Below are 19,024 nucleotides of genomic sequence, written 5' to 3'. Positions count from 1 at the left end.
CCTTTTCTGTGCCGACTTGCTCAGAAACTCTGCCCTTTCACCAATCTGTTGAAAGATCAGTGAACTTTGCATCAAACATTTATTAGGCAGTAGCCACACACACACAAAAACAACCCCTACCAAATACACACAGCACTCCCACATCACACGCACCATCCAAACCCAACAGCACCCTCTCCCCCTTTCTCCTGTTCTACCTTTCCCTTTTTTAGCAGACCCATTACATCCCTGTTTAGACTGGGCTTTTCCTAGCCCAGCGAGACACAATGTGACTGACTGTTCTGTTCTCCATAGCACTAGCTACAGCTACTGTCACCCAGCCAGGAAAAGCAGAGAGCAGAGCAGCGCAGCCCTTTTTCAGGCCCTGCGCTGTGGGAACCTCGCTCTGACTGCTGTTTATGATATACGACAACAGGGCTAAGAGGGGGGGGGGGGGGGGGGGGTGCGATCCTGAAAAGAAAAAAAAGCAACCATCCATCCCCGCTCCCTCTAAAATAATTAAATAAAAAAGGAACCTGCTTGGTCTCTAGCTCGGCTCTGCTACCGAAATGTGGGTGTTCCTAAAATACTCCTCTCGACAGGAAATAACCCATTCTCCGGCTGCAGCAGCACCATTCCAACGCGGGTACACTAATCCTATTAACCTAATCGGTTTCCTGCATCCTCAGAGTTTTTGAAGGGAGCAGCTCTCTTTATCTAGCTAACTGTGTTGACTACCATTTGCAGCTTCCGGAACGTTGTATCCTAACGTAACTACTCTGGACTAGTGCAAGAGGATCCGAGTGTCTACTCATGTGTTCCCGATACACTGGAACTACAGGTCATTTTGGCCCAATTACAGTACTGTGACTTGAACTACAGGAACAACACACTGGAGGAATCAACGGAAATAAATACAACTACTGTTAAAACGGCTAGTGTGTAAGTCTGAATCAAACAGGTACACAACTCACTCCAATGCAAAACAATAACATTAGCACAGACACTGGAATGAGTATAACCTCACAATAACGCAGTGCACACGCATTCGCTATGAGTAGAACAACGTTTGCCCATAGACACTGATCTAGGGTCTGGGTTTACGGTCCTCCCTCCTAATGGTTCAGGTTTAGATATGGGGAAGGGTAATCTGATCCTAGATCTGTGACCTACGGGCAACTTCTACCATCAGCTGTACCTACGGTGAACATGATGACAAAGTAAAGCTGCGGAGGGGAATGGAAGGATGTTAACATTTGCCAACAGACCAGACCACAAACAACAACAAATGGAATTAGATTACCTTAAAAAAAAAAAAAAAAATTAAACCACTAACACACAAAGTAAGACTATTTCAGGGCAGGTTTCAGTGAGATGGATATTTGCTAAACTTGGAGTAATTAGATTTTCTCCACTGGCAGAAAAGTGAAAACCCCCATGGACACTCACTGCATGGGAGTTTATTTCAGCAACACTGGAGCGTTTATTCACATAAATTGATAGAACACACTACTCCATGACAAATACTATCTTTAAAGTGATAAGTTGGGGCGTTTCCAGTTTCCATGCCTTTAACGCAGTAGCAAGACAACAGACAAACCCACACAGACAGAAGACAACAGAACAGAGACACTTATTGTCAACAACAATGACGCCATAACGTTCCCAGTAAAACGGTCCTGTCACCTACAATGAGGTGAATTAGGATAAGGTAGAGATTATGCCACGAAAAAGACTAAGAAGTACACGCTACTATATGGGAGGCAACTGTTACATCTGTTGTAGCTTTTGGATCCCTGCAGTGTACTTGCTAGATTTATGAAAGGGCTGAATAGGTTAAAGCTATGTGATAGTTTTCGAACCTGGTCATAGACAGACATCATAGATGGAGGTGACTGAGAGGTCAAAGGTCAAAAGTTGTCGACTGACCTTGAGGGAGGATCCTCTGGGACTGAAGCATTTGAAGGGTTTGGCCTCTGCGTCGACGGTCTCCACCCCCATCTGCTGTCTCTTCTCGGCCGCCTCCGCCCTCCTCCTCTCTATCTCCTCCTTCATCCTCCTCTTCTCCTCCTGAGAGATGCGGAACACAGCAGAACTCTCAGTTATTAAACGGTCACACACGCATGTACGCACGCAAACAATAACTAAGCGCGGGTATACTCCTCTAACTTGAACGCACCACTTCTCTAGTGAAAATACTTAACAGTTTATTTTACTATATTACAGTCTGTTCTTATTGGTACTGTACAGTAGGTGCAGTAGGTAACACTATTTATATTGATGTCCAGGCTTCTATTTGATGTCCACCTATATCCAGGCTTCTATTTGATGTTCACCTATATCCAGGCTTCTATTTGATATCCACCTATATCCCGGCTTCTATTTGATGTTCACCTATATCCAGGCTTCTATTTGACATCCACCTATATCCAGGCTTCTATTTGATGTTCACCTATATCCAGGCTTCTATTTGACATCCACCTATATCCAGGCTTCTATTTGATGTTCACCTATATCCAGGCTTCTCCCACCCTGACACAAAACAGTCTCTTATGCACCACAACATGAGACGACCCCACGTTCAAAGCCAAGCACAGCACAGAGACCTGTCGGGAAATGACAGAAGTTGTGTCTGAAACGTCATCCTATTCCCTATATAGTGCACTACTTTGGACCAGAGCCATATCCGCAGAGCCCTGAACAAAATGAGTCCACTTCATACGGTGCCATTTCAGATGGGACCAGAGAAACCCTGTCAGCATAAGACAGAGTAGAGTACAATAGACTAGGTGATTGGACGGCGAATGGCGCGGTGTCAAGTGCAAGTATGTACACGCAAATTATGGACTGACTATCATAGCTTAGATATGTGAAGGTGAGGTCATATAGCAGGGGAAGAAGAATGATGGCCTGTAAAGGAATTATTATTGGGATTCAAATAGGAGTGCGCCGATAAGGATGCAGTATAGTAAGATCATGTCATGGTGAAGCAGGCAGGAATATGACGTATAGCTGTTATCTTCAACAGGTGTGATGACTAAATCAAGTGTACAGTCTTGAGATGAGGAGAAGAAGGAAGGGAGAGAGAGAGAGGAAGGGAGAGAGAGAGAGTGAGAGAGAGAGTGCAGAAGAGTGAAGGAGAGAGTGCAGAAGAGTGAAGGAGAGAGTGCAGAAGAGTGAAGGAGAGAGGCAGAGAGTGAGAGAGTGCAGAAGAGTGAAGGAGAGAGGCAGAGAGCGAGAGAGAGAGAGAGAGAGAGAGAGAGGCAGAGAGGCAGAGAGGCAGAGAGACAGACAGAGACACAGAGACACAGAGACACAGACAGAGACAGAGAGACAGAGAGACAGAGAGAACCCCTACCTCCTCTCTGGCCTTCTTCTCGGCCTCCTCCTGTTTCTTCTGTCTCTCCTCCTCTTCTATGATCTTCCTCCTCTCCTCCCTCTTCTTCTTCAGCTCCTCCAGCTCCTGCTCAGCCTCCTGCTGCTTCTGTCTCATCCTCTCGAACTCCTCGCTCTCCGCATCGTCACGGCGGCGCTTCAGCTCCTCCAGCTTAAGCTCCGCCTCCAGGCGCGCCGTGTCGTCCTGCTCCTCCGCCCCCGCCTCCGGGGAACGCACGCTGCCGCGGCTATGGGACACGCACAGGAAGACAGGTTAATGTCGTCACACAGGTAGAAAGACAGCCACACACACAAGCCTACACAGACACTCTGGCGCTGTCTAAGGTCTAAGGTAATAGTGTGTCTAAGGTTTCACTCCAGTGCTTCCCTCTGGGGAGCTAGGATTACATGACCCGTGTCAAATACAGCAGTTCTGCTCTAGAAACCAATCAGGCTAAACAACAGTGTGTTTGTGTGCGCTGGGATAAATATGCCTTTCAATTACATTACAGACACCTTGGGCAATACTCTCCCACCTCTCTCCTCCCCCTAGGTTTTGAATCAATGAATTATTATTATTTTTTAACTAGGCAAGTCAGTTAAGAACAAATTCTTATTTACAATGACGGCCTACACCGGCCAAATCCGGACGAAGCTGGGACGTACAGTGGGGCAAAAAAGTATTTAGTCAGCCACCAATTGTGCAAGTTCTCTTTGGTCTTGGCCATAGTGGAGTTTGGAGTGTGACTGTTTGAGGTTGTGGACAGGTGTCTTTTATACTGATAACAAGTTCAAACAGGTGCCATTAATACAGGTAAAGAGTGGAGGACAGAGGAGCCTCTTAAAGAAGAAGTTACAGGTCTGTGAGAGCCAGAAATCTTGCTTGTTTGTAGGTGACCAAATACTTATTTTCCATCATAATTTGCAAATAAATTCATTAAAAATCCTACAATGTGATTTTCTGGATTTTTGTCTTCTCATTTTGTCTGTCATAGTTGAAGTGTACCTATGATGAAAATTACAGGCCTCTCTCATCTTTTTAAGTGGGAGAATTTGCACAATTGGTGGCTGACGAAATACTTTTTTGCCCCACTGTATGTGCACCGCCCTATGGGACTCCCAATCACGGCCGGTTGTGATACAGCCTGGATTTGAACCAGGGTGTCTGTAGTGACGCCTCTAGCACTGAGATACAGACCGCTGAGCCACTCAGGAGCCCGAATGCTAAGACCACAGAATGCGTGTGTGTTTGTATGTGTGTGTACACATGCATGTGTTGCGTGTAGCATTATACCATTAGCGCACATAAGTCTCTGGCTCCTACCTCAGGGTCCTTTCAGTTTTTTTGTGTTTTTGAGGAGTCTCCTCGTGCAGACCTCCATTCTGCTTTTCATTCACCTGCAGGCACAGAACACACGCTGAGCACACTGAACTCTGGGAATGAAGGAATGCTTGTGTCTGTGCGTGGGTGCTTCTATGTGACATCACACCATTCCAACCAGACCAGTGACTCCACTCTGTGACCCTGGCTTTGTCCAAAATGACACCCTATTCCCCACTGGACTACTTTTGGCACAAGTCTTCAAAGTAGTGCACTATATAGGGAATAGGGTGTCATTTGGGGACACACATCTGAAAGCAAAACAGGGGGTGGCGGAAAGTGAGTAGACATGACAACAGATGCAAAACACAGGTTTCACACACAACCTCTTCCCCACAGAGGCAAACATGCAGCTGAACACACAGTGACCGTATTGTGACCACTCCGTGGATGGCATGGCATTAAACCACGTTAAAGATAACCACATGACCGTGACCTCAACCACACCTTATGAGATGTAGCTCTATTACCGTGGATGCAAGACCACACTTAGCGTCTGGAGAACTTCAATGTCTGGGAAATATTAATTTAGGCTACACCGCTACTCTGCTTGATTGACAAAGACACTATGCGTGGTCTTTAGAGTTACTATACGCTACGATTTCTGAGAATTATTTCGGAGACATTTGAGTTATTCAGAGATGTTCATGCTCCCATTTCACACCTCTATGTTAAAGTCTTACCACATCCAAGCCGTTCTGGATGGTTGACATCCCACAGTCTTCCTCAGTCTCATTGTTCAGTGTCACTGTCCTGCCCTCTACCTCTAACTGATGCTGGTTCTCTACCTCTTCCTCTACGTTATCCACTTAATTCAGCATTTTCTTCAACCTCTGCCTCTGATTCCTCACCTCATTTAAAAACCACTGCTTGCTCTTCTGCATCTTCCTATGAGAAGGAATGGGAGTGTCATGTTTTATCAAAATCAGATAAGTAATCAGCAAACTCCAGCCACCATCCCAATCAATATATCCATGATCATACCTCGTTTCGAGTTTTTTCGTCAATGGATTCCTATGGATAAATAAGGTACATTTTATGAATGAAAACATGCCGATGGAAAATAAAATGAAAATGGACAAGAAATGTCCTAAAAGAAGAATAGACTGACCTGTTCTCTCATATAGGACCGTCTCGGTTTCTTCTCTTCCTCCGCTTCTTCTTCTCCCTGCTCAGGTTCTTCCTCCTCCGGAGCAGCCTCCCCTCCTCCTCCTTTCGGCAGTTCCGCTCTTCCACCTCTTCTTCGTTGTCCTGGTAACGGCCCTGCGGCCGACGGACCTCTCTCCACAGTATTTTCCCCGCTGCCGTGGTTACCGTCATTGCCGGGGTTCTGATCCTTCCTTCGCTCCAGAGCTTCCATCAATCTTTTCTGCTGCGCTCCTCTCGTTTGGCCATGCGCTCCAGCAGGGCCTGCTCATCATCGTCTCCTCCACCGAGGAGGTCATAGAGGAGGAGGACACAGACACAGTCTCTGTCACACTGCGAGAGAGAGAGAGAGAGAGAGACATGCCACAGTCAATTACACAGCAATCACTACCACACAGAGGGACAAAAACAGTTAACCACTGAGTTCGCTATGTGGTCACTGCTTCTGAAGTTAAACTACCACCACTCTGCTGGACATTCCCCAATATCTGGACACCACGAATATGGATTTCTACTCGGCTCACATGGACATCAACGACAGGGGAAATAGCATTTCAGCTCCATTCCAGTTCACACGTCTAATCAGTTTACCTCAACAGAGTCTTCTGGCTTCCTTGCTTGAGGTTGTTCTTTTATCCACAGGTTAGGTCCAACAGCGTAACTTAGGCCTACACGAAAGTTCATGGCGGCTTTTCTCTCCCAGAAACGTATCCAGTCCACGTTGCACTAGCGACTAGCTACCTCCTTTGCCCAGCCTCATAGAAAGCTGACAGGGCATCCAACAATACCGTACGTGGGTCTGCATCCAACCCTCCAACCACCTCACACATACCGACAGAGTTGAATACAGGCTGACGACACCGCTTGGCAAATGTTAGACAGAACCAAACACAATCAACAACGGGTCGGGTTACGTCCGATCACAGGTCGAGACAATCCCGGACTTGTTCAATAACCACAGGATATGGCTGTGATCTCACAGAGAGAAACCATTCTCCACTACAACAGTGCTTCTGTACTGGTGGAGAGCAGAACAGCCCACTACTTCCAGTGTCACTGCTGTACTGACCTCAACTGGACATGGTATGGGGGCGGACAGCAGGGTGAGCTATTTATGACTGATTGGTAGACAAAAGAAGAGGGTCTCTGTTAAACTATGTAAGTCTATGTCTGCGATACTCTACTGTAAGACTTGTGCTTCTTCAACACTTTAGAAAGGGTACGAGCCTACAGTATGATAGGGACCCACAGTGCACCTATTCCATTGAGAGAGTATACTATGAAAAAAGAACAGAAGAGGATAGGAAAGGATAGGACAGCTGACAGGAAACCTGGAGCTTCCGTGGCCTTCCTCCAGGATGGCCGGAGCTGCATTCCTAGATCAGGGCTACACACCAAGGTTGTTATAGTTTTGTTATTAGATTTAAGATTTTTATTTGAAATTCAGTTGTTTTCAGTAAGTTTTCAGATCCACTACTAGTTTTTATTTAGTTCAAGTTTGATTTTACTTTTTCTTTTCTTTTTTCATGTCATTTATTTTCAGTTTTAGTTTAAAGGGACAGAAAGAAGCCTATTTGTGGGAGGCTAGGAGCCATTTATGTGTTTAGTGTGTGTTTTTTTGGGACGTCATTTCTTGCCACTGTGGTGCAATAATGCATAAGGTGATGGGTCAGGTCATAGGTTAGATTTAAAAAGGTAGACTCAGCGAGATGACGTAGATGTACAAAGTAAACAGTAGTAGTGGGTCAATTTCCCCACAACCAGGAACTTTGAAGTGCAAGATTCTGGTCCCGTAGCTACCACGTTGAAGCAACGTGAAGCCGTACCCATGCACATGTGCAGATTACTCTGTGTGACCGTATGAGAGCAAAGTCTTGCATCGTGTCGTCTCAAATGACGCGCTCGAGCAGATGACTTTTGTCAAATCTTTCAACGCGTGTTTGCATGATGTTTCTGCAGTTGCTCCTCATCGACTTCGTCCTGCGGCCATCGTCTGCATCGTTGGAGGCTCTATTGTCAACCAATCATTAGGGTGTTTCTGTTTGACCCACGCAAACATGACTGAAACAGGAACCAATTTGCCGTGATTTATGCACAGTTGATATATACAATACATGTGATATTTCAGGGTCTCTCTCCATTATTGACTGTGCTACGTGTACACACATATTATATTAGGATTTTATTCGTTTGGTGTGTGATATTGGGTTAGGTACAGTGAGGGGAAAAAGTATTTGATCCCCTGCTGATTTTGTACGTTTGCCCACTGACAAAGAAATGATCAGTCTGTATATTTTAATGTGTAGGTTTATTTGAACAGTGAGAGACAGAATATCAACAAAAAAACCAGAAAAACGCATGTCAAAATGTTATAAATTGATTTGCATTTTAATGAGGGAAATAAGTATTTGACCCCTCTGCCAACAAGGGTTTTGCCACCAAGTACTAAGTCATGTTTTGCAATCACAGAGGTCAGATGTCTTGTAGTTGGCCACCAGGTTTGCACACATCTCAGGAGGGATTTTGTCCCACTCCTCTTTGCAGATCTTCTCAAGTCATTAATGTTTCGAGACTGACGTTTGGCAACTCGAACCTTCAGCTCCCTCCACAGATTTTCTATGGGATTAGGTCTGGAGACTGGCTAGGCCACTCCAGGACCTTAATGTGCTTTTTCTTGAGCCACTCCTTTGTTGCCTTGGCCGTGTGTTTTGGGTCATTGTCATGCTGGAATACCCATCCACGACCCATTTTCAATACCCTGGCTGAGGAAGGAGGTTTTCACCCAAGATTTGACGGTACATGGCCCCGTCCATCGTCCCTTTGATGCGGTGAAGTTGTCCTGTCCCCTTAGCAGAAAAACACCCCAAAGCATAACGTTTCCACCTCCATGTTTGACGGTGGGGATGGTTTCTTGGGGTCATAGGCAGCATTCCTCCTCCTCCAAACACGGCAAGTTGAGTTGATGCCAAAGAGCTCCATTTTGGTCTCATCTGACCACAACACGTTCACCCAGTTGTCCTCTGAATCATTCAGATGTTCATTGGCAAACTTCAGACGGGCATGTATATGTGCTTTCTTGAGCAGGGGGACCTTGCGGGCGCTGCAGGATTTCAGTCCTTCACGGCGTAGTGTGTTACCAATTGTTTCTTGGTGGCTATGGTCCCAGCTGCCTTGAGATCATTGACAAGATCCTCCTGTGTAGTTCTGGGTGATTCCTCACCATTCTCATGATCATTGCAACTCCACTAGGTGAGATCTTGCATGGAGCCCCAGGCCGAGGGAGATTGACAGTTCTTTTGTGTTTCTTCCATTTGCGAATAATCGCACCAACTGTTGTCACCTTCTCACCAGCTGCTTGGCAATGGTCTTGTAGCCCATTCCAGCCTTGTGTAGATCTACAATCTTGTCCCTGACATCCTTGGAGAGCCTTTTGGTCTTGGCCATGGTGGAGAGTTTGGAATCTGATTGATTGACTGCTTCTGTGGACAGGTGTCTTTTATACAGGTAAGAAACTGAGATTAGGAGCATCCCTTTAAGAGTGTGCTCTAATCTCAGCTCGTTACCTGTATGAAAGACACCTGGGAGCCAGAAATCTTTCTGATTGAGAGGGGTCAAATACTTATTTCCCTCATTAAAATGCAAATCAATTTATAACATTTTTGACATGCGTTTTTCTGGATTATTTTTGTTGTTATTCTGTCTCTCACTGTTCAAATAAACCTACCATTAAAATTATAGACTGATAATTTATTTGTCAGTGGGCAAACGTACAAAATCAGCAGGGGATCAAATACTTTTTCCCCTCACTGTACATGTTCATTTCGGCATTGTAAAGAAAGCCTTTTGTAAACAATGGCAACACTGCCATGTTGATCTGAGCCTTGCTGTTAGAAAACCACGTCAGTGTCCGACTTTCGGCTGTCGCAGATGCAACTCCCCCCGGCTTCCCTCCTTGACTTTCGTCTACTGTCGCTTTAGCCTTACCAGTCAAACGCGCCAAATATCTGCTGTGCTGCTCTTGGCAAACTGAACTTTTGATTTGATTCGATTAGTTTTGGAGTCAAAGATAATAGTTTCCGTTATTCAGTATAGTTTTTCAAACAGATTTGTTAATTATTTTATTTCAGTTTACTTAATAGTTTTTTGATGATTAGTTTTCGTTTCAGTTTACTATAACAACCGTGTTACACACACATCCATTAAACTGGGTTCAAACCACAATCTCCTACGCACCACAATACTGTTAGCCCCTGAGCTAAAGCCTAGACATTATGTTTGGGAGCTAACACAAGTCTTCAGGTCTTACCTATGGCTGTTGGTCATCACCACGCTGTCACCGGGCTCCTCGCCTCCCATCCCTCTCATCCTCTCCTGACGCGCCCTGCGTCTACGCTCCCTCGCAGCCTCCTCCTCATCCTCATTACTACCCTGGAAGGCCATCCTGAGGCAGGGAGAAAGAGAGAGGAGAGAGAGAGCCAAGTAAGTCATTGTTCTCCAGATAATTCTCCAGTTATTTACTGTGCAATACAAAAGACTCACAGTGTCTTTTACTTGACTCACATTCTACCCTGTTCTGTTCTGCTCTGCTCTGCTCTGCTCTGCTGAGCTCAGGCCACTGGTGCTGCTGCTGAGGTTTCACTTTTCACAGCCTGATGAAAACAGTGTCTGGAGATGTGGCTTGGCCAGCGATGAGAGGACCCCGACAGTAACATGGCCGCTGGCCTACGCCTGCCTCAGCCCCGGCTCGGCCCAGTGGAGGGGTGGAGTGGTGGGGAGCTGTAGTGTGTGAAGGGCCGTAGTGTGTATAGTGTTTGTGTGTGAGTGCGTTTTGCCTGTACTATGCTGGCCAGCCGAGAACTATACTAAGGCCAGATCACTGATCTCAACGCCCTGCAGTTTGACAGTCTGACAGGAAAGTCTCTAGCCCACAGATAGGTACCAGTCCATTCTATTTAGATTCCTCTTCAACTTCATAAAACATTGGGAAAGCCTCTCCCCTAAAGGACTGAACCAACTTCTTATCTTCTCCCGCCTCTGTTTTGTTTGTGAGAAGAGCTCCAGTCTGTCTGCCTCTGTGTGATCTTCAAAGTCCGTGTCAGGCATCGGCTAAGCTAAGCAAACACCATATGGCCGTTTGGCAGTGCGTATTGCATGTTACTGAAGCATGTGCAGTTAACATGTTAAGCAGAGTGGTTTTATGGGAGACTTTACAGCTTGCGAACAGCAAGCTCTCCTGCTGGGTCAACTGACTGAGGAATGTTGTTATAATTGAACACAGAACTCTGCTCACGCCCAAGCTAAACCTGGGGGGACAGTGACATCATGATACTGTATTCTCTCTCTCTCCATCTCATATATATATACATATATATATACACACACACACACACACACACACACAGGGTGTTTCTCAATATGCATACTACCATGCTTCATGCTCCGAGTTCGTTCACCAACGATAACGTAACCAACGATAATGTAATTTTGAGAAGCGCTGTGCACTCCCCTAATACTGCATTACCTTTGACCAATACAGAAAAAACAAGATACAATTTGTCAAGATAATCCATCCACCTGACAGGTGTGGCATATCAAGAAGCTGATTAAATAGCATGATCATTACACAGGTGCCACTTGTGCTGCGGACAATAAAAGGCCACTCTAAAATGTGCACTTTTGTCACACAACACAATCTGTAATAAAGGCCCTTTGCAGGGGAAAACTCATTCTGATTGGCTGGTCCTGGCTCCACAGTGGGTTGTTGAGTCACTCTTTGCTACGCTGTTTTACAAAACTGCACTTGGGGATATAGCCAGTCATCTATGTGCATAATGTGAAGGATGAAGAGCGATATAGACTGTTAGAATAGAGATTCTAGTCTGATGGGATTGTAAATGTGTATCAAATTGTAGAGAGGTGCATACCATTAGCATACTCTCCCTGGCACTCAAACTTACATACACTCCCATGCACTGTAAGTGAGAGGGACCGAAGGAGAGAGAGAGAGAGAGAGCGTGGGTGTTACTCCCAAAAAATGTAATCATTTTCTCTCACTTCAGTTTATAACCCAATCCGCCATTGTTTCCAAGAAATGTGTCTTCGTTTTTTACCTGGTTGTGTCATCTTACATCAACAATCCTGGGAATATTTTGGCTGAAGCTCGCATCGACGCATGCTTCAAAACGTGTACAAACAAAGTACGCATCTGAGAACTGCCCTCCGCGCTCATACTCAGACTGCTCCAATTTGCGGACTTGGAGCACGGAAGTATGTATATTGAGAAACACACACACACACACTCTCTCTTTCACTAGAATCTCTATTCTAACAGTCTATATCGCTCGTCACCCTTAACATTATGCACATAGATGACTGGCTATATTACCAAGTGCAGTTTGTAGAAAACAGAGTAGCAAAGACTGACTTAACCTCTGGAGAATAGTATAGTCCCAGAAACAGCCTAAATGTCATGGGAAACTGAGACAACAGCGTCTAAAAATGGATCCGACCAGTCCTTAGTGGCACAGCGCAGTTAGAATCACAGGATCTCAGGGTAGACGATGCCTTATGAAAATCCAACAAACAGCTTCGTTAGCATTCTTGTCAATCAAACGCTTGGCGTTCTTGGCTCTAGACTGTTGCGCCAATGAAGGCCCCAATGCAATATCCTAATTCCTTATAGACCACCTACCACTTTAGTACGGCCTCTCCTGCCATCAGATAGAGAATATAGGGAGAGGTCTTATCCTATGTTCAAGATAATACATCGTCCTATACAGTAGGAGCCTGAGAGTCCAGCCACAGCAATCACATTCAGGTAGGTCTCTCTCTCCCTCGCTCTCTCTCGAGCCATTATTAAAGGGTGGCCTTACTCGAGGAGTATTTACAGTACAACTACGTTGACTGACAGTTAATAAAGTGCATTGCAAACTTTGGCTAGCCAGCTTCCCTTGCAATGACATGTATAACTTATGTCGGCCATTACATGAACATGTTGTCCTTGTGGAGTAAATTCTGCAGCTGGAGGATGAAGGGAATCGTTTTACTGCAAGTGTGTGGAATTTAACAGTAAACACTTCTGCATTTGTTTTAAATCCTAACAGAATTTGTTGCTGTTGTCCGTTTTTACAATGTGTACAATAAAGTTGATTTAAGCCTAATGTTGCATTCAGTTCCTGACTACTTGAGTAAGTAGAAAATGTCCAGTCACACTAGGTTCAGTCACCAAACACATTAGGGGAAAATATTTCCAAATATTTTCTTTACGGCAAAATATCTCAGCAATGTCCGTGAAAACAACTTCGGAAAGCCCATGAGAAAATACTTCTTCACCTCTACTGGACTAAAACGGAGAGAGTGAGATAGAGATAGAGAGATTGAAAGAGAGAGAGAGCACACAGGGAAGGGGGGGGGGGCGTGATTTCCTGCCAGAACGGCTGGCCCATTCCCACGCTTCGCCCCGTCCTTCACTTTCTCCTCTAGGCCCAGAGAGAGAGAGAGCGAGAGACAGCAACGCCATAGCCCCTATCCTGAAGTCTACAGACATTCTAGAGACCTCTATCTTGTTATCAGTGCTAGACCTACATACCTTTTAACCTGCTCATCACCCACCTCTATAGCTGCTGCCCCTATTTCTGATCACCTGAGTAAGGACAAGTACAGTGCCTCCCATGGTGAGATTCCCGCTTGGGGCGTGGGTTCCTTTTGAGTTACAGCTTGACATTATGGCTCATGTCTAGACACATTCGTTCGGTTTATATACATTGTGGGGCAACAACAACAAAAAACTCTCCCAAAAATGGAGTGGGTGGGTCACAGGAGCACCAAAATGAGAGGGAACCAGACTGCTCCTACTGTACTGTAGTCCACCCCAAACATTCGGAGCTGGACAGAGGCCCTAACAGATACAGACACAAGCAGGCCCAGTGAGAGTTTATGGTGCAGGCTGCCGGTTGGGGAGGGCATGTTTGGAACGGTCCATTCACTGAGGATGGGTGTTATTTCCTGGCTTCTTCCTGGCCTCCCTGGAGATCTGGCCTACACACAGATGTGGAGGAGATGGGGGCAAAATGGTAGCTTCGCTTCTCAAAGGGCAGCAGACTGACAAACACTGGCCTGCACAGAACTGTTTTGCATGTTGCCTAGGCTATGAAATGTGATATAAATGAAGTAAACTGCATTGGGCTCTGTCACCAGAAAAAAAAGGCATGTGACATGACAGAACACTAACTTCTTATGGCTGAAGGGGCAGTATTGAGTAGCTTGGATGAAAGGGGCACAGAGGTGCCCAGAGTAAACGGCCTGCTCCTATGTCATAGTTGCTAATATATGCATATTATTAGTAGTATTGGATAGAAAACACTCTGAAGTTTCTAAAACGGTTTGAATTATGTCTGTGAGTATAACAGAACTCATATGGCAGGCAAAAACCTGAGAAGCTCCACTTCCTGTTTGGATATTTTCTGGGGGTGCCAAATTTTCAACCAAGCTCTCATTGAAAATACAGAGAGATATGGATGGGTTTTCACTTCCTACGGCTTCCACTAGATGTCAACAGTCAATAGAACTTTGTCTGATGACTCTAATGTGAAGGGGGGCCAAAGGAGACAGGAATGAGTAATCACTTCCATGAGGTGCCCACGCATTGAACTGGCCCCCCCTTTCCCTGTGCGCTCTCTCTCTCTTTCAATCTCTCTATCTCTCTCTCTCATGTGAGAGGGAGCTCCGTTCCATCGCTCAATTGAAGTCGATGTAATTCTCCGGTTGGAACGTTATTCAAGATGTATGTTAACAACATTCTAAAGATTGATTCAGTACATCGTTTGACATGTTTCTACTGACTGTAACGTAACTTTTGGACACTTCGTCACGTTATAGTGGACGCGCTTTGAGACTTTGGTTAGGGCGTTTGGTAAACAATTTGAAAGTAGCTAATTGGACATAAATAACGAACATCAAGCATTTATTGTGGACCTGGGATTCCTAGGACTGCATTCTGATGAAGTTCATCAAAGGTAAGGAAACATTTATCATGTATTTTCTGGTTTCTGTCGAGTCCAACATGGCGGCTAATTTGGCTATTGTTCTGAGCTCCGTCTCAGAATATTGCATGGTTTATTTTTCCGTAAAGTTTTTTTGAAATCTGACACAGCGGTTGCATTAAGGAGAGGTATATCTATAATTCCATGTGTATAACTTGTATTATCATCTACATTTATGATGAGTATTTCTGTTGAAACGATGTGGCTATGCAAAATCACTTGATGTTTTTGCAACTAGTGAATCTAACGTGCCAATGTAAACTCAGATTTTTTTATATAAATATGAACTTTATCAAACAAAACATGCATGTATTGTGTAACATGAAGTCCTATGAGTGTCATCTGATGAAGATAATCAAAGGTTAGTGATTAATTTTATCTCTATTTCAGTTTTTTTGTGAAAGCTATCTTTCGCTGGAAAAATGGGTGTGCTTATTGTGGTTTTGTGGTGACCTAACATAATCGTTTGTAGTGCTTTCGCTGAAAAGCATATTTGAAAATCGGACACTTTGGTGGGATTAACAACAAGATTACCTTTAAAATGATATAAGACACATGAATGTCTGAGGAATTTTAATTATGAGATTTCTGTTGTTTGAATTTGGCGCCCTGCATTATCACTGGCTGTTGTCATATCGACCCCGGTAGTGGGATTGCAGCCATAAGTTTTAAGGTTTGGGAACATTCCAACAAAATATAATTTTTTAAAGGGGACAAATAAAAACAGCACTCAAAACATTCCAGTGTGTGTGTCTGCGTTACATTGTCATAGCAAAGCCCTGGTCAGTCACAGAGGGCAGAGGGCAGTATGTGAACTCCACTGTGCAGGCCACCAACCAGACAGCTTGAGATCCCAGCTGTATCATTGTATGTCATTTGTCACAGAGCGCAATACAAAAGGCCCAGTCAGGCAAACCCTGGGGACACAGTGACCAGAAACACAAACACTGGTTTCTATACCACATTCTTTAGGGGAGCAGTGTGGATGCCTTTACATTCATTTGATTGACTAATTCCATCAAACTTTCATTCCAGTATGTACAGAGTAATAAACACACCCAGGAGAACTACACAGTAGATAGTGAAGCGGAGTTCACCTTGGCCTGGTAGTATCTGGCCTGCTGGTGATTAGGGCTGGAGCTTCACCTCTCTGTCAACAAGACAGATTGTTTTGTTCTAGACTGGATCTGACACAATGCAGAGCCCCGAGTGCTGGGGAACTCCTAGGCCTCTCTCTCTCTCTACGCACACACACACACACAGGCACACAGAGCAGACAAGAATCTTGGCTCACTGGGCTAAAGGAGGCGAATGGAGCTTGTCAAGCCTTCACCACCTGATGACGGTCCAATCTGGCTGAACCCCTCCAGGACTTTCAGACCTCCAGATTGCATGTACACGGGCTATACAGTAACCCAAGCATGCATGCATACCAGTGGAGGCTGCTGAGGGGAGGACGGCTCATAATAATGGCTGGAACGGAGCAAATGGAATTTCATCAAAACACCTGGAGACCATGTGTTGGATACCATTCTACTCCAGTCATTACCACGAGCCGGTCCTCACCAATTAAGGTGCCACCAACCTTCTGTGATGCGCACACACACACACACACACATTAGCCCAGCCATGTAGTCCTCCTCCAGGGCCTAGCGACTAGGAAACAGCTCCTTGTGATCTCTACTAGTAAACACTTATAATGTAAAAGTGTTTGGCAGCCCTGACTGCAGATCTTATTGTATAGACTGGAGTGCTCTCAGTCCTCTGTGTGTGTGTGTGTGTGTGTGAGTGTGTGCGCATATCTGTTTTCTTTTTACATCATATTTGGTGACGGTTGACTGGATTGGTCCAACAAGAGAACATGTGTTTTTGACTTGTTAGATAAGGAGAGACATGGAAATATTGATTGTTACAGCATATTTGCAAAATATAGCGATTGAATCTTTTATCAATAACATGAGTGGGTTGAAAATCGTGCATGGTCCCGCCAACTGAAACGACTCCAACTAAATAAACAGACATGAACAAACTCCCACCATGCCTATAGCTTACTACTCTTACTCTCTCATACGGTCTGTATTTTCGACCAAATTCCATATTCTCCATATAATATAAACACTGTGGGATAATATAAATAATATAAAACACGGGTTTTATGACCTGTTGTGAGATATATAACGACCGCATTAAGTTATCGTTCAATCAACTGGTGTAGAGCTGGAGCAATGAGGCGTAGGTACACGCCTAAAGGTACAACAATAGATGCCAACATTGCTACAGAGGTTTACATTTGTTGTACAACATAATCACACATCACAATTAAATGTATGAGATGATTATATTCACTGATTCAGTTGACTGGGAAGAAGTATTTTCTGTTTCTAGCCACATTACAGTATTTACAATTCAAGAGGACAGTGTCATAGATAAAGTTTTTCTTTAAAAAAAAAAGAAAAAGAAAAGAAAATGCTAGGTTAAATAGTGGACAGAACACACGTTGGGTTATTTTTTGCCCAGCCAGTTGGGTTTACGAACTATGATCCACCAGGTCAGATCAGAAGACTTGAGGTGTGGCTTAGTAGGGGCGTAACTTTTAGATAGTTCTGTTTGGCCACCCGTGAAAGTAAATGTCATTCCGGTTAATCTGTTCTGTTGTATTGTCAACACATTTTAAGGGTGAGCACTGACATTTTTGTATCTTGCCAAACATACACTAACATAGTGTGTGGCCTTACAGACTTGTTCAGTAGCTCCGGTCTGCAGAGAGCTCTTATCATATCTTCAGTAAATGTCACTGCCATATCGCTCAGTAAGGGATTGGACCTCCAGAGATACACATTTGCATATCCTATTGCCCATGATGCATTTTCATGTTTTATGATGTGTGTGGCCAGGTTAAATGACTGTTGTTTGTAAGTATAATTGGGATAAGTGATGAAGTTACCCAGACAGGCTGGGCAAACTAAGCTCCTGGAGTTAAGTAGCCTACTGCAGGGTTCTCCAACCCTGTTCCTGGAGAGCTACCCTCCTGTAGGTTTTCACTCCAACCCCAGTTGTAACCAACATGATTCAGCTTTTCAACCTGGTATCCTGTATCCTTGCTCCGTAAAATGAGACATGGTTGAGGTGATCCATTTGAGATGAGCTCATTTGAAATGTCTGGGCTTGTTACAGTATGTAACTCATTTGACTTGAGGATGCACAGAGGCTTTTTATATGAGGTCAACAGTACATTCTACCACTGACACGATGAGAGACAAAGCAGAACTTATTGAGTCAGAGAGAGAGAACACAACACAGGTCATCAGATCAGTGGTAGATTACTGCCTGCATGAGGAGGAGGAAGCCAATATTTGCTGAGTGATGTTTTTAAAGCCCTGAGGAGAGTCCAAACTATTTAAGGGTTGGCTCTCTGGTTCCAACTTGGCATGGAGATCACAGGGACCTGTAACAACCTGAGCCCAGCTCAAAGCCCTTTAACTGACTTCAACTGGGCTCTGAAGAGCACTGAGGTCATATGATCACAGCACTCGCTGTGTCATCAACACCCCCGCTGGACAACACGTGTACCTGTGACTCCCTCTGGCTGCACACTTACCGTTATGACGTCATGTTCAGAGTGGTATGTTTAAGCAATAAGGCCCAAGGAGGTGTGGTATATGGCTAATATACCACAGCTTATGGCTGTTCTTACTGGACACAGCCCTTAGCCGTGGAATATTGGCCATATATCACAAACCCCCGAGGTGCCATATTGCTATTATAAACTGGTTACCAACGTAATCAGAACAGTAAAAATAAAATGTTTTGTCATACCCATAGTATACGGTCTGATATACCATGGCTGTCCGCCAATCAGCAATCAGGGCTTGAACCACCCAGTTTATACTGATAAACTCCAATGAGATAAGACAACAATATCGTAAATATGTAAGTGTGTGTGTAGTTGTTGATGGACATGGAAGAGGTCTGAGGTTCAGAGGAGGATGAGTAGGAAGAGGAGGAGGAAGAAGGGATGTAGGAGGAGAGGGAAGAAGAGCGGGAGTAAAGGTTGGAGACGAGAGAGGAGCAGGAGGAAGACGAAGAGGAGGAAAAGTAACGA

The 19,024-nt window shown here is 44.7% G+C and overlaps 1 pseudogene; it reads right to left on the bottom strand.

Moving 5' to 3' along the window:
• The window catches only part of LOC111950393 (non-muscle caldesmon-like), a 56,328-nt pseudogene that overhangs the window by 13,308 nt on the left and 23,996 nt on the right, over positions 1 to 19,024 (bottom strand).

Source organism: Salvelinus sp. IW2-2015, linkage group LG3 (assembly GCF_002910315.2).
Source record: "Salvelinus sp. IW2-2015 linkage group LG3, ASM291031v2, whole genome shotgun sequence".
Lineage (NCBI taxonomy): Eukaryota > Metazoa > Chordata > Actinopteri > Salmoniformes > Salmonidae > Salvelinus > Salvelinus sp. IW2-2015.
The sequence above is the reverse complement of the archived record's forward strand: the minus strand, read 5'-3'. Positions and strand labels throughout refer to the sequence as shown.